This window comes from Nycticebus coucang, chromosome 19, assembly GCF_027406575.1.
Source record: "Nycticebus coucang isolate mNycCou1 chromosome 19, mNycCou1.pri, whole genome shotgun sequence".
Classification (NCBI taxonomy): Eukaryota; Metazoa; Chordata; class Mammalia; order Primates; family Lorisidae; genus Nycticebus; species Nycticebus coucang.
The window spans coordinates 4,200,130-4,215,842 of record NC_069798.1 but is presented as its reverse complement, the minus strand read 5'-3'; the positions used below and the strand labels follow the sequence as shown (position 1 = coordinate 4,215,842).

The 15,713-nt window shown below is 44.8% G+C and overlaps 1 protein-coding gene across 9 annotated transcripts in view; it reads left to right on the top strand.

Moving 5' to 3' along the window:
- Positions 1–15,713, top strand: part of MTCL1 (microtubule crosslinking factor 1) — a 134,461-nt gene that overhangs the window by 63,410 nt on the left and 55,338 nt on the right. The gene's annotated exons all lie outside the window — the stretch shown is intronic.

Below are 15,713 nucleotides of genomic sequence, written 5' to 3'. Positions count from 1 at the left end.
CTCAGGATTGATTGAGGGGAGCTTTCTGGGGTGTATCCCACCTGTGAGGCTCTCAAATGATCCTTTCAGATGAGCAAGCCTTCTGTGGCTGTGGAAGGGAAGGAAGATGGACAGAGAAGCCAGGGTGTGTGCTGGACGGCAGGTTCTGGACGTGGGGTGAAGCAGGAGTTGACAGGGACCGTGTGGCTTCCACCCTTGAGGACAGTGGCTGCAGAGAACCCCTGGGGCTGGAGACAGGAGTGATGGAGATGGCAGCAGAGACAGAACAAGGGAGCACGGGGTGTGGCGGGGCAGAAGCAAGTGGGGAACCTCTTTGAGGGGGGCCTGGAGAAAGGGAGGGACAGTGGGAGATCTGGGACTTTAGGGGAGTCTGCACAAAGGGGAGGAGTGTGAGAACACGGGAGCTGAGCCGGGAGGGGGGATGGCCCCGTGGGCTCAGGAGGGTGCACCTGTGCCCACCTGTCACCACAGGGGCTGCTTCTGGGCAGGGTTCCGTTTCAGTTTCCATGTATTCTCTGTTCCTCTTATCAATTTCAGTCCAAATTATCTTTTAGTAGCTGGGAAATCTGCTGTATTTTTGAATAGCCTGAAAGAACCTACAAAATGCACATTCTCTGCCCTAGCACTCTAATGCACAACTGAGCCCATTCAAAGTGTCTTTGTTTATTATAAACTGTTCACTATTTGTCCAGCATGAAGGAGGCCTGGTAACAAGAGGTGCTGAGTGGTTCTGTCTGTTTTCAGCTGTGTGCAGGAAAACAGAACCAAAGCCCAGAAGTGATCAGGATGTGATGAGTAAAGGAGGAGGAAAAAGTGTCCAAGACTGGACCAGCATCACGGAGGGGTCACCTGGGGACGGGGACGAGGCAGGCCGGCTGGGGGCCAGCTGGGCTGCCTCCTTCCATGGGGCAAGGTCCAACGTGTCATAAAGTCCCACGTGGGACAGACTCTAGGTCTTCCCTCATTTATCCCAGCTGGATGTTGGTTCATATAGAGATTTCACATATCTGTGCATCTGGTTGACACTGTGACCAAAGGGGAGAGGCTCCAGCCCGTTCACGTGGCTCTTTGCGTGGCTCTCCATGTGGCTCTCCACATGGCTCTCTGCGTGGCTCTCTGCATGGCTCTCTATGTGGCTCTGTGGCTCTCTACGTGACACTCCTTTTCCCTCTCCAACCCAGGCTAGAAGCCATGTGTGGAAGAGGTTTCCTTATCTGTTTTCCTTTCCTCTTCCTCAGGCTTTTACTTATCCTTTGGTTTAGCCAGTCTCTCTTGGCCTTATTGCTCATTTTTTATTTTAATGTGTTGGAAGGAAAGCCTTGCCAGTCACCAAGAGTTCTCTCCTTTGGCAATTAGGCCGACAGCAGGGGGACAGCATGCATCAGCGTTTTTCTCCTGGTTTGACTCATCCTGTACATTGTATGTGAAGCCGTTTTTGCCACAGGCTCTTGGCGTACTTAATTATATTGTGGAAAATCTGACCCACTTCTCTCTCTGACGAGGCAGGGAAAATGCCCTCTCACTGGGGGAGAGAATTTAAAATTAAATGTTAAAATGTCTTCCATGAATTATTGACAACAGTAGTAAGACATTTTCATGACAGACCCTATAAGACCTGTGGTATGAAGTTAGGATTATAAATTATCTAAGTGCTGTTTCATATACAGAACAGATTATATGGAAATCACACAATTGAAAAAGTTTATGCCTCAAACACAAGTTTCCCATGCAGAGTGAAAAGGACTTTTTTCCTAAACACTATTTTTTCCCCAGAGAGAGTAGGAAGCTAGAATGACTATTAATAGCTTTTTTCATCTACTTTTCAAACAACAAAACCACACAATGATTAGCACTGAAAAAGATTGTCTAAGAAAAGAGTGATAACTGGCAGGGTAATGTTTGTGTTTTATCATTATTATTTATTGTACTACCTCATTTAATCTTTACAGGAGCCCTTTTTATAGGATAGGTATTACTGTTATTCCCGCTTTCAGATAAGGAAACTGAGGTACAGGTGCCCGAGGAACTGGCCCTCAGCCGCAGCTGAGCGTGTGTGGACTGCACGTGGGCGTTCATGTTCTTAGTTCATTTTTCTTCCTTTTACCCTCGGAGCTTGTGCACTTGCACGTGCTTGCTGAAAAACTGAGAACTTAATGAACATGTTGGGCCAATTTTGGAATAAAGTTTATTATCCAATGCAAAACAAGCTATAATTTGAATTTTCAGAGTTTTTCTAAAGGCATGCTTTGGTGGCTTTTGAAAACCAGTTGCAATGCTGATCACCTCTGAGAGATAATCACAGGTGCCATAGCTCCCATGGATTTTTTAAAAGAGAGAGAACTAAAATGCGTAAGAGAAGAGTCAGATCCAAATGTTGGGGGGAGGTGTGTGACCAGAGTGCTGTGGGCTGCCTGGAAGCTTGACAAGGGGCAGAGCTGGTGAATTGGCACCTGGTGGGATGAAAACAAGCCTTCCCCAGCCTTTGCCTGTCTGCAGGCCATTCACTGCTGATTTCCAAGGGGTTCTTTCCTGAAATCTGGTTGTTTCTCTGAAGCACATTTGCCTCTCCAAATGGATGTTGAAAAGGCCAAGTGTGTGCACTTGAGGACGGCTGATGCAGCCATGAACGGGCTTCCTAAGCACATTACTTCATGGAGACCCAGGGCCACTATGCCAAAGATATACTTTGCTCTGCTCTGGTGAACTCAAGCAGTGAGAAATGACCAAACAGATAACTGATTAGCACTTCGGTGACAACTGGATGCGGAATTGCTGTGCCAGGGATGGCCCGGTCAAGTGAGCTTCAGAGGCAGCTGTGATGTGGTCAAGCAGAACGGCTCAGAGTGAGGCCCTGCTTCCCCTGGCAGGTCCTCGGCCAAGGCAGCCTTCAGGAGCCTCCTGGGTTAGTGACTTGTGCTGCCCATTCTTAGGGTGTATGGGCTGAGCTCCCGGGCTGGGAAATGCCCAGGGTGAGGTGTCACAGGCAGCCAGCACCCCTCTCCACATGTCCCTTCCAGGGAAGATGCCACTTTTCTGTTTCGAGTGGGAACGATTTTGTTGAATAGTAAGAGAATTTAAGAGTTCAAGGGGCCTACGCTGTGTGTGGGATCCTCAGAGACTTAGGTCTGTCCCAGCAGGGAGTGACCACAGCAGAGAAGGAAGCAGCAGAGCGGGGAGACAGAGGTACTTCCTGACGAAGTCTCTTTCCTCCTGTGAGCTCAGAAACTTCAGACTCCAGCCCACCTGCACGCGTGGATCTATAGACAGCCTCAGAAAGAGCTGTCCTAACAAAACACTCCTGCCCTTCTATACCTGCTGGAGGTCTCGCAGATTTTTATAGCTTGCAGGTAAAGATCCAACAACTCCTAGATTTTCTCAGGCCAGAGTTACGTGTAAGAAGCTGGTCATAGATTTGGTGTCATTTAGCAGACAAAAAACTAGACTGCTGTGGTTATAAAGCATGGAGCAGAGTCTGCACACAAGCAGGGCGCACAGTTAATGAGCACTCAGGCCAACATGCGTCAGGGGCCCTCTGGAAGCGGATGCCTGATGAAGCCACGGCCATCACTCCCCAAGTAGCTGCCCTGTCCTGTAAGCCAGTCCACCATGCTCTGTCCTCAAGGAGGCGTGAACTCATGGGGAGAGGAGCAGCTCTATCTCCTCGGCTGGTGGGGGGATGCTCCGTGGGTGTAACCTGGTCACTCTGCATTAGAGGCCGGGGCTTGGGGCACCCCAATAGGGAATTGACTTTAGCTGTTGAGGGGCTGTCATGGAAACACCAGGTCTGGCCACTGATCATGCCTTTAGATACTGTCTACAATGTGCTGTCTCATAAATCTATTATACTAGCAAAAAGATTCTCAGCTCGGGGTGTCAAATTTCTTAGCACTTGTGCTCACTCAAGACAGCACTGGGGACAAACTTATTAGCTTATTTGGTTTTCATCACATGAAACCAGGGCTGTCCTGGCTCTTCTGCAGAATGCCTGCTCCCAGCTGCAGCTCCACCCCAGCCGCCTCCCAGGCAGGGCTGGCCAGTGCAGAGCTGTGGGTGAGCAGGTGCAGCCGGCCACTCCTCCCCCTCCCTCTGTACTGGGCCCATTCTGTCCTCCTTAGTCCCAGGACCTAAGTTTGTTCTGTTCCCAGGTTCCCACTTATTGGAAGTATATTTATACTGCCCCACCCTGAAGGCCAGGAGGGCCAGCCCCTCCCACTGCGTCAACACAGCCCTATGGCCTCCAGGGCTTTCTGGGGCTGCAGGAGCTGGTAGCCTTCCCCCCATGACCCTTGCAGCTCACTTACTGCTCTCTGAATCATTTACAATTCCCTGGGTAGAGGTGGAGGATAATGGAGCAGGGGAGAGAATGCACTTTTGCTGCACAAGAACCAGGAAGCCATGGGGCAAAGAGTGTGCCCTGGTAGGTGCTTGGAAGTAGGAATCCAAGCTGCTGGTGCTTGGAAATGAGAATTGCTGAAGTTCACTGAGGGACATGAATGGCTTTTATGCAGAATGCCTGCCAGGGACACTCGATATTTCTTAACAGTCTGGTGGATGATTAATGGAACTAAGCAGTGGCTCCAGATAACATGGATCCTGGCAGATATGGGTCAGTAAATTGGTGGAGTATTATTAAGCCGCACCCAGCGGGAGAGCCTCTTGGATAGGATCCTGGAGCCGGGGAAGGCAATTAGTTTCAGAGTTTCATTGTTGCTCTCAAATGTCCATTAGGCATTACTTTGTCCTCTGCTCGGAGCTGTATCTGAGGATCCCTGGGAGCACAGAGCTAATCCTGCCTGGGGTTAATCCTCCCCTTTAATCTCCCGTCCACTTCTGTCTGGCCACAGTGCCTGGAGCCCGTCCATTTCATCCATCACTTCCAGGTGAGGAAGAGCCAAAGTTTAAAGGGGCGTGCGGATGTCTGCATTGTACTAGGTTAATCCCAGGGCCCTTAAAAACTGATTTGAAAAACCAATATATATTAATTTTGCCTTTCTGGGGGAATACAAAAAAAATCTACAAACAAAATCATAAAGTCACCCATAATTTCTACTCCCCATTGATGAGACTGTCAGCATCTCAGTATATTTGCCTCCAGACATTTCCAAGACAAAAATGTTTAATCTTGTTGAGATTATATTGAGTGTATCTTTTTTGTCTTACATATAAAAGATTGATATTTTGTGAAAACTTTCCCTTCACTAAAAATTTGTAGTAACCATCCTTTAATGGCTATATGTAACTATCTTTAGTGAAGATGAAAACATATGTGCCTAATGTTTTTCTTCACATTTTATTATGAAAATTTTCAAGTATATAGGCAAACCTTAAACAATTTTACAGCGAGCATGCCCACATACCCAGCTCTCACACTCCAGGTTACAGTGAGCACGCCTGCATACCGAGCTCTCACACCAGGTTACAGTGAGCACGCTCGCATACCCAGCTCTCACACTCAGTGTTACAGTGAGCACGCCCATGTACCCAGCTCTCACACTCAGTGTTACAGTGAGCATGCCCACAAACCCAGCTCTCACACCAGGTTACAGTGAGCACGCCCGCATACTCAGCTCTCACACCAGGTTATAGTGAGCACGCCTATGTACCCAGCTCTCACACCAGGTTACAGTGAGCACGCCCGCATACCCAGCTCTCACACTCAGTGTTACAGTGAGCACGCCCGCATACCCAGTTCTCACACCAGGTTACAGTGAGCACGCCCGCATACCCAGCTCTCACACCAGGTTACAGTGAGCACGCCCTCATACCCAGCTCTCACACCAGGTTACAGTGAGCATACCCGCATACCCAGCTCTCACACCAGGTTACAGTGAGCACGCCCGCATACCCAGCTCTCACACTCAGTGTTACAGTGAGCACGCCCGCATACCCAGCTCTCACACCAGGTTATAGTGAGCACACCTGCATACCCAGCTCTCACACCAGGTTACAGTGAGCATGCCCGCATACCCAGCTCTCACACTCGAGGTTACAGTGAGCACACCCATGTACCCAGATCTCACACTCCATGTTAACATTTTACTGTGCTTGTTTTATCACATCTGTTTGTCTGACCATCTGTTTTCCTAGTCACTTATCTTATTTTTTGGCACATTTGACAATGGATCATTAATAACCCATTCATTTTCCCCAAAATACACATTGTTACCTAGCGCTCAGGTTTTGTCCATACTGGGTTTTTTTTGGTTTTTTTTGTTTTTTTTTTTTTTAAGTTAATTTACATCTACTGAAATGCATATATCTTGAGTTTACATTCTCTGAGTTTTGATGACTATGTGCATAAGGTTTTTTTTTGTTTTTTTTTTTAAGAGACAGAGTCTCACTTTTTTCACCCTTGGTAGAGTGCCATGACATCACAGCTCATAGCAACCTCCAATTCCTGGGTTTAGGTGATTCTCTTGCCTTAACCTCCCCAGTAGCTGGGACTACAGATGCCTGCCACAACGCTCGGCTATTTTTTTTGTTGCTGTTTCGCCGGGGCTGGGTTTGAACCCACCGCCATTGGTATTTGGGGCCGGCGCCCTGCTCACTGCATAAGGTTTTATTGGTGTAATAGTGCACTCTCATTTAGAATAACTAAGAATACAAATGTCTACATACAATAACTAAGAAAATGCCATGAAGGCTACGCAAGTCAAATTAGGTCTGTAGATTATTACAAAATAGCGTCAGGAGTCACTCAGAACTTTTTCATATGCTTTCTTCTTTGAAAATTAAACAAACCACTATTTTTCATTTTAAATACATCTAAAAAAAGTGATAAATTTTCTCTGAAAAGAGGGCACTTTAATATTGTATCTATTTGTATGATTTTTGGCTTTGTTTTGTTTTCATTGTTTCATTAGACTAGGAGGTAATTTGTCTCTCTTGATGGACTGGTAGATTTCTTTCCAGGCCTGTGGGAGGGCTGGACACAAATTATCTTTAAAAAGACAGAGAGTTACCTTCAGGCAAATGGCATACATTTCTATAGTTATTCACCTTTGTGAGTGTTTAAGGGCCTCTTCCTGGTTACCAACTGGCTGAGTGATTCAGCAGGATTTTCTGCAGTGTGGATTCTAGTTCCATACTTAATATGAAGCTTGGTGGTGTTGCCCAGCGCCTACCCCCATTGCACATTCAAACTAAGAATTCTTAGAAATTTGGGGAAAGGATACTTTGTTTGGGGTGCACTCATTATTATGGTTTTGTAACGGTCATCAGCTTCAATTTTTCTGTGTGTATTAATTAGAATTGACAGTTTTTACTTTGTCATCTTTGGTTTAGTTTATGTTGTGATGGTCAATTCAGACAACTGTGTGGTAGTTGTAGCCAGCAGTTTTCCAATGACTAGGCTTCAAGATATTATGTCCCCAAGGTTTAAAATGAATTGAGCAGCCTTGTTGCAAAGCAGATGTATGTCATGTTCCCCAAATTTGCATGTGCTGTGACCCGCCATTTTTATCATCATGTCCTGTCCCCTGGGGCCTCTGCTGCATTCTGGGTGGGCCTGCTGGCCCTAGACTTTGCACTTGTTGGCTGGGCTGTGGCCCTGGGCTCCTTCACCCCCACCTCCCACTTGGTCTTGGCTGCAAGGAATCCCAAGCCATGATCTGACTTCATGATTCTGCCTTCCTTTAGGATAGGTGCCTCGATGTAATTTTCTTCTCTTTTCCTCATTTACTTTGTGACATTTTGTCCTCTGATAGTGGTTTTCTGTCTTACATTTCCAACTAAGGACTTCTGCTGTCTGCAGCCTCAGATCCTCTCAGAAGCCATTAGAGCACCAGCACACACCGTTGCACAGCTGTGAGGGGCCCCATGAATATAGCAATTTCTACCCATTCCTATAATAGTTCTTTGTGCTCTTTTACTAAAGAAAGGCAGAGATTTTTTGGATAAGAAGACTCAGCAATTCAGGGCTCAGAAACCTCAAGAAAACAAAAAAGAAAAACAGCCCAACTTTGGGAGATTGGACTCTGTGGGCCCTAAAAGGCATCTGAGCATCCAAGAGCCGTGACCAAGAGCACGGGGTCGGGGTTGGAGAGAGGCTGGTGCCCCATCTCCAAACCTGGGGAACCTTGAAACATTACCCGACACTTTTTTTTTTTAGAGCCACATGAATAAGATATTACCTAACTTTTTCTGTGTTTTATTTTTTCTTGTCTGTTAATAATGTTTGCCTTTCCAGAGCTTCATAAGAATTAAATTGAATTAGATTAGATATTGGCTCTGTTGGCTCAGGCTGCTATGATGAAATGCCACAGGCTTGAGGCCGAAACCACACACGTTTCTTTCTCATAGTTATAGAGGCTGCAGAATCTCAGACCAGGGGGCCAGCACTGTTGGGCTCTGGTGAGGACCCTCTTCCTGACCTGCAGAAAGCCACCTTCTCACTGAATCCTGCCGTGGTACACAAAGAGGCTCTGGTGATTGTTCTTATAAGGACACTAAATATCATTGTGGGGTCTCTACCCTCAGAACCTCATCAAAACCTAACTATCTCCCAAAGCCCTCACCTCCTGATACCATCACAGTAGGGCTTCAGCATATGGATTTTGGGGAGACACAATTAGTCCACAACAGATGCTCATGTAAAGAAAGGGTCTGGCATTGTGCTTGGCATGAATAAGTGCCCCCAAAATGCTGGCTGTTAACATCATCACTGTCCCTTTTTTTTAAATTTTCAGATTTAATATGAGGGTACAAATGATTAGGTTACAATGTTTGCATTTGTTAGGTAAAGTCGCTGTTGTTGTTGTGTCCCACACCCAGGACGTGTGCCCTGTGCCCTTATGTTGTGGCCATTTGGTGGAAGCTCCCTAATCCCTCTCCTCCCTCCCCCCAACTTGAATTGAATTGAGTTTTTCTCTTGTGTGGGGGTGTATTAGTTTGTTCACTGACTTTATATAAGTATTGAAAACATTGGATGCTTGCTTTTCCATTCCTGTGAGACTTTACAAGGAAGAATGTTCTTCAACTCCATTCAGGTTCCTATAACAGATGTAAAGTGTCCATCTTTTTTTAATGGCTGAATAGTATTCCATGGTAGACATAGACCACAGCTTGTTAATCCGTTCCTGGGGTGGTGGTCATTTAGGTTGTTTCCTCATCTTGGTGATTATAAATTAAGCTGCAATAAACAATCTAGTGCAAATGTCCTTATGATAAGATAATATTTTTTTCAGGGTAGATGCCTAGTAATGAGATTATCACTGTCCTCTTTACAGGGCTTAGGAAAAAGGGTTTCCTTTGCATTATGGCCATGAAGCATTTTCTCTAAATCTGAGCGGGGATTATGTTCATTGGGTCCTGCAGCGGAACTCTAGGGCAAGGTGCAGTCTTCCTGGGAGCCGTGAAGGAAAGAATAAACGAAGGGGGAGCTCCTCTAGTCAGGACCCAGGACTTTTATCTGAATGAGAAGCTAGTAATTCTCATGCTTCACATCTCATAGAACTTAAATGGGAACTTTGATATGAGTGGAAGAATCTGATAACCTCTTCCTAAAAGGAAGAAGAAGACCTCTGCGTCTTCATTTCCTGAATCTGATTTTATTCCTGTATGTGCTATAAACCAGCCCAAAAAACCTACAAACTTTCTAAATAATAAGAATCTGTGAGAATTCTGAAAATTACCAACTTACATCTGTACTCCCTTTCCCATACTGACTTATGATTTACAGTATCCTAATTTTTATTTGCCTCCTTTTATTATCAATCTAAATGTAAAAACACAGACTTCAGAGTCAGTCTCTGAGACACGTTAGCAATTGAGAGCTTGTCAGTTTTTCTGAAATTTGTTGGAAGAAACTGACTAAGTTAAAATAGGAAGCATTGAGAATTGGCAGGCAGGGCAGTGCCTGTGGCTCAGTGAGTAGGGTGCCGGTCCCACATACCGAGGGTGGTGGGTTCAAACCCGGCCCCGGCCAAAATGCAACAACAACAACAAAAATAATTAAAAAAATAAAAATGTTTAAAAAAAAGAATTGGCATGCAATGTAAATTTCCTATTTTTATATTTTATTTAATTATATTCAGTACTCAACACATGTGTCAGCCATGGATGGACTCAGTTTAGATTCACAAACTTGATCTTTCTTCTTTCAGTAGGCTATGCAGTTGGTTTGCTGGCAGTTGATCAGACTAAAGGAAGAGGGTAGTCACCCTGCAGAGCTCCGTTTACCTGATCATCTGCGTTCACTCCTCCCCTCAGTGTTCTGTGGAAGAGACTCTCCCCTGGGTCTCTGAGTCATCCAAAGGACGTGAATGATGCTCACACAAATTGTCCCACCCCCGGGTCTCTTGCCTCTCCCCTCCTGGCACCCAGCACTCTGCATGTGGCTGTGAGGAGAGGACCTGCCTTGTGCTGGAGGGTGGTGGCTGTTTCTCAGGCCTGCTTGATGCTGGGCCAGGGGACCATCTGCCTCCAGACCTTTAATGCAGGGGGCTACCTAGCCAGTTTCCCCAACCTTCAGGGGACTTCCTGGTCTCTGAAACCAGTATGGGTTATACTTGAAGGACCAAGAAATTGGCGAGTATCTGATAATGAAAACACCATTTCAATTCTATCGAGGAGACTGGTAATAATCTATTTCCTCTGACATCTTTACAAGTTTTACTTTCCTGGTTCCCCCACCCCACCCCACCCCCCGCCACATTTTAAAGGAAATAGTACTCACTGTAGATAATTTAGGGGTTGAAATGTCACCAAAAATAATATTAAAATCACTCACAATTCTGTCACCTGAACTTGATCCCTGTTTAACATTTTAGTGTATACCTTCCAGTCTTGGATTAGTCTGTTTTGCCTGAACATGATCCCCGTTCAACATTTTGGTGTATACCCCCAGTCCTGGGTTAGTCTGCTTTGTGTTGCTATAAAGCAGTGATTTTCAACTAGTGTGCCATGAGATGATCTTAGATGTGCCAAGAAAATTTTTAAAGGTCATTACATTGTTTTCAAAAGATGTTTAAAGCACAGTGAAGTACCTTTTTATTCTTTTTTTTTTTTGATCAGCATAATTTAAATATGCCATCAAGTGTGCTGTGAGATTAAAAAAAAAAAAAGGGTGGCGCCTGTGGCTCAAAGGAGTAGGATGCCAGCCCCATATACTGGAGGTGGCGGGTTCAAACCTGGCCCTGGCCCAAAACTGCAAAAATACATAAATAAATAAATGTTGAAAAACACAGCTATAAAGAAACACCTTAGGCTGGGTAGTTTATAAAGAAAAGAGGTTTATTTGGCTCACAGTTCTGCAGGCTGTACAAAAAGCATGGCACCAGCATCTGCTTCTGAAAGGGCTTCAGGGAGCTTCCAACCAGGACAGAAGTGAAAGGGGAGCAGGTGTGTCACATGAAGAGAAGGAGCAGAGAGGGAGGAGGAGGTGCCAGGCTCTTTCAAACAACCATTGCTCCTGTGAACTAATGAAGTGCAAACTCATTACCATGGGGAGGGCACCAAACCATTAAGAGGGACCCACCCCCATGAGTCAAATGCTTCCCACCAGTTCCCACCTCCGACTCTGGGGATCACATTTCAACATGAGGTTTGGAGGGAACCAACATCCAACCTGTATCCGTGTAATCTACATATATGTATATCACCTACGGTACACATATTTACATTTTAACTGTATCAAGATCACAATGTACGTGCCGTTTGTAACGTGCATTTTCCTTTCTGTGTCTTGTGTGCACGTCCCTGTGTCTTTACTTGTCCTTCAAGACCATCATTATATCTGGAGATCTGTTCCAGTGTGCAACAGTGAGGACTGTAATTAATAATACAGTAAGGCATAGCGGTCATTTGTCAAGAGAATGGATTTTAGGGATCTTACCACAAAATAAAATGAAAGAAAAGAAAAAAAACTATATGATTATGTTAATTAGCTTGACTGTAATCACTTCATTATATAAATGCATATCAAGATAAGTATATCAAAACATCACGTCTTATACCTTTAAATATACCCAATAAAAGGGAAAAAAATCACTGTAATACCTCCATAGCATTCAACTACTATACAAAAGGTGCTGTGAGGAGCATCAGCCGTAAATCCGGGCCCACGTCTCTGCATTTGTCCTTGAGTAGATGCAGGGTGGAATTGGTGCCTCAGGACAAATACCTGTGTGGGGCAGACTTCACTCTGCAGGGGCACATGGCTCGCCACGCCCACTCATCCGCAGGGAAGTGCCTGCCTTCTGGGCTCTTGCCAACACTGTATGCCTTACTTCTTTTGAGTCTGTAAATCTTTAAGTACAAAAAACAAGGGGGGCATCTTGTTTTAATAAATCATGTTTGTTGACTATTTGTTTACTTTTTTTTTTTTTTTTTGAGACAGAGCCTCAAGCTGTCACCCTGGGTAGAGTGCTACAGCATCACAGCTCACAGCAACTCCAACTCCTGGGCTCAAGCAATTCTCCTGCCTCTGCCTCCCAAGTATCTGGGACTACAGGTTCCTGCCACAAGGCCAGGCTATTTTTTGGTTGCAGCCGTCATTTTTGCTTGGCAGGCCCGGGCTGGATTTGAACCCGCCGGCTCCGGTGTATGTGCCTGGCGCCTTAGCCGCTTGAGCCACAGGCACTGGGCCTGTTTACTTTCTTATAAAGAGGACTTTTCTATTGCTTGCAAGATACTATTCTTCTGTGTGTCATGTGTTAGAAAAGTCTTTTTTTTCAGTTTATCATTTGCCTTTGAATATTCTAAGTGGTTTCTTTTGGTATGTTTTTAAAAGGTTAAAAGGGTTACCAATCTGTCAGTCTTCCCTGAATTTTTCTTCTTTTGTTTCTGTTTATAAAGACCACGCCCCATTAACACATAGAAACGTACCTTTTTTCCTAGTTCCTTTATGATTTTTTGCATCTAAAGTTCTAATTCATCTAGCATTTGTTTTGCTATGTAGTATGGATTGGATCTTAGGTTTTTTTAATCTCATAATTTTTATACAGTTGTTTCACCAACACATATCAAATAGCTGATTATTTCCTCACTGGTTTAAAATGCTACCTGGATTGATTGTTATAATCTCTTATATTCTTGAATCAATTTCTGAGCTTTCTGTTTTGTTCCACTGGTCTGTTTATTTCTGTACCAGCACCAAATCACTGTAGTATTTCTGTATTTAGTGCAGACCTACTGTTGTTATTCTTCCGTTTCAAAATGTTCATGGCTATTTTCACCAATTTTATTTTTCTGGATCATGGATTAGCAGGGGTTTTATTGCTGAAAAGGGCCAGATAATAAATATTTCAGGCATTGTAGGCCTTAATAGTTTGTCACTAGTGTTCAACTCTGCCATTCCAGTGCAAAGCAGCCACAGACAATAGTAAATGGGGCTGTATTCTAAATTAGCCTTGTTTACAAACCAGAGCATGGGTTGGTTTGTCCTGAGCGTCATAGTTTACCATCTCTCATTTTTGATGAATACATATATATTTTGAGATGAGGTCTGGACTCAAATTCCTAGGCTCAAGCAATCCTCCTCCCTCAGCCTCCTGAGCAGCTAGCTGGGACAATAGGCACCTGCCGCTGGGCCTGGCAAAGTTTTGATTTTGTCGTGTCCTTCCATCCTCTTATCGCCCTTGCTAAAAGTATGTGTATATTTGTATATAAATAGTATATTATAAATATATATATATAGAGAGAAAGGAATTGTCATAGATGGTTGGGGAGAAACATGAGGGATGTCTGACTAACAAAGGCGTCCCATCACTCAGCACTGAGTCTTATTTTATGTCTATCCCACGATTTTATGGTTTCCCTCATACAGGTACTGCAATTCCTGGGTAACTTTGCTCCTTACAGTGTTTTTCATTCTAGTTGTCATTATGAATGAGGTCTGTGTCTGGAGTTCCACAACTCCCTGCCTGTTCTGTGGTTTGCTAGCACAGTCACAGGACCTGGGGCTGCAGTTTCCAGACCATCAGCAACGGGGGAAGACACATCCGGCAGGACTCCTGCCTTCAATCTCCCCCACCCAGAATGTGCTCCTGTCTCCAGCAGCACGCACAGCAACAGTGATTCTGCAGAGATTTTATGGAACTTTTGTTTCGCTTCTACATACTTAGCACGAACAGAACCTGCACTCTGTTCTTGGAGAGGACACGATGAAACCTGGGGCAGCTCGTAGCCAGCAGGCTCTGCGCTGACCTTGGGCCTTGTCGCTGTTACAGTCCTGGAATCCAGTCCCCGAGGTGAAGCTCGGGGACAGGCTCTCTTCCCAGATGCTTTTTTGTCAGGCTTCTCCAGTGAATCATCAGGAATGTTCACCTCACTCAGCTCATTCAAAGGAAAGACACTCCTCAACTGAAGTGCGTAGGCAGAAATCTCAGGAAACCTACTGATTGACAGTGGGAAAAGTCAAGCTGTTCTTAAGACCGGCTTCACGTTACCTGTTGGAGGGACTGGTTCTCTTTGTAGTTGACCTGCTTTACCAAAAAGACCAAAAAGCCGCTTGTACAGCTGGGGTTTCATACCCCTGTGTCAGGCAGGGCTCCAGCCTCCTTGAGGCCAAGGGGCAGCTAGAATTTTAACTGTTTGTCTTTTTTGTTACAGTTCTTTTGTTTTTATTAAATCGTAACTGTGTACACTGATGCATTTATGGGGTTCTTAACTAGGATTCTGAGAGTGAGACTCCTAAGCCACGAATGGTACTGCGTCCATGTGCTTAAATTCTATCTGCAATATAAGTGACTTGCACAAGCCTCCTTTCCAAACTGTTCTGACACAGGTCACAGGAATAAAGCCGAGTGTCGGAGCTCCGAGCCCACTCCAGGAGGAGGCCCAGAAGGATGGGGTGGAGCTGCAGTGTCAGGAGAGCCTCTTACCCTTGCCAAGACCTGAATAGGGGCCAGCCGAGCTCTCCTTTCCACCTGCTTGTTTCCTACTTCCCTCAGGATTGACTTAATCTTTCCAGATGTAGAGGCTACAGATTGCTTCATAGTCCTCAGGATGCTTCTTGCTCATTTTCCGGTCATTTCTTGCTGTCTTCACATGTCCCCTTAGTAGGAACTGTCCTGGTTCCCTGCTAGTCTCTTGCAGACATCCTGGGCCCTTTAATTCATGCTCACGTTTGTAGTTTAGACACATTTGCAATCTCTTGCCTGAACCAGGCAAAGGTGCAGGTGTGGTTTAAAGTGTGTGGGACAGCTCCCCTCCCCCATTGTAGGATACACCCAGGAGGGGGGTGGACTCTGTGAGGTCTTTAAGGTGGAGGCCTAATGTTGCACTAGAGTAAATTTTCAAAGAATTTTGCAACCTAGATTAAGTTTTCTCCATAAATTAGGGCTCCCCTTTTCTCCCTATCATCTTTTTTATCTGGCCACACAGGAAACAGCAATTAATTTTTATATTAGCTCAAATAAAACATAATTTGGAAGATAAACCAGCTCTGGAAATATTATATATCTGTTCTCAAAACTTCCCTCCTTTCTCCTATTCATGCCTTCTCTGCACTGGTACACATTAACCCAGCCACCCTGCTCTCACATTAAACTGAATAATTAAGAAATACTCCAAATACAATGATTAGGATTCAAAGATCTCACCAGCTTACCCAACTGCATTTAAACATTGACTCTAAGTTTGCTCTTTCTTTCTTTCTTTCTTTACTTTCCTTCTCTTTGTTTTCTTTTCTTTTTTTTTTTTTTACTTGATTCTCAAATTGTATATGTTCCCACCTGTAAAGACATGTCCACCTAGTGGTGACTGTCACATGT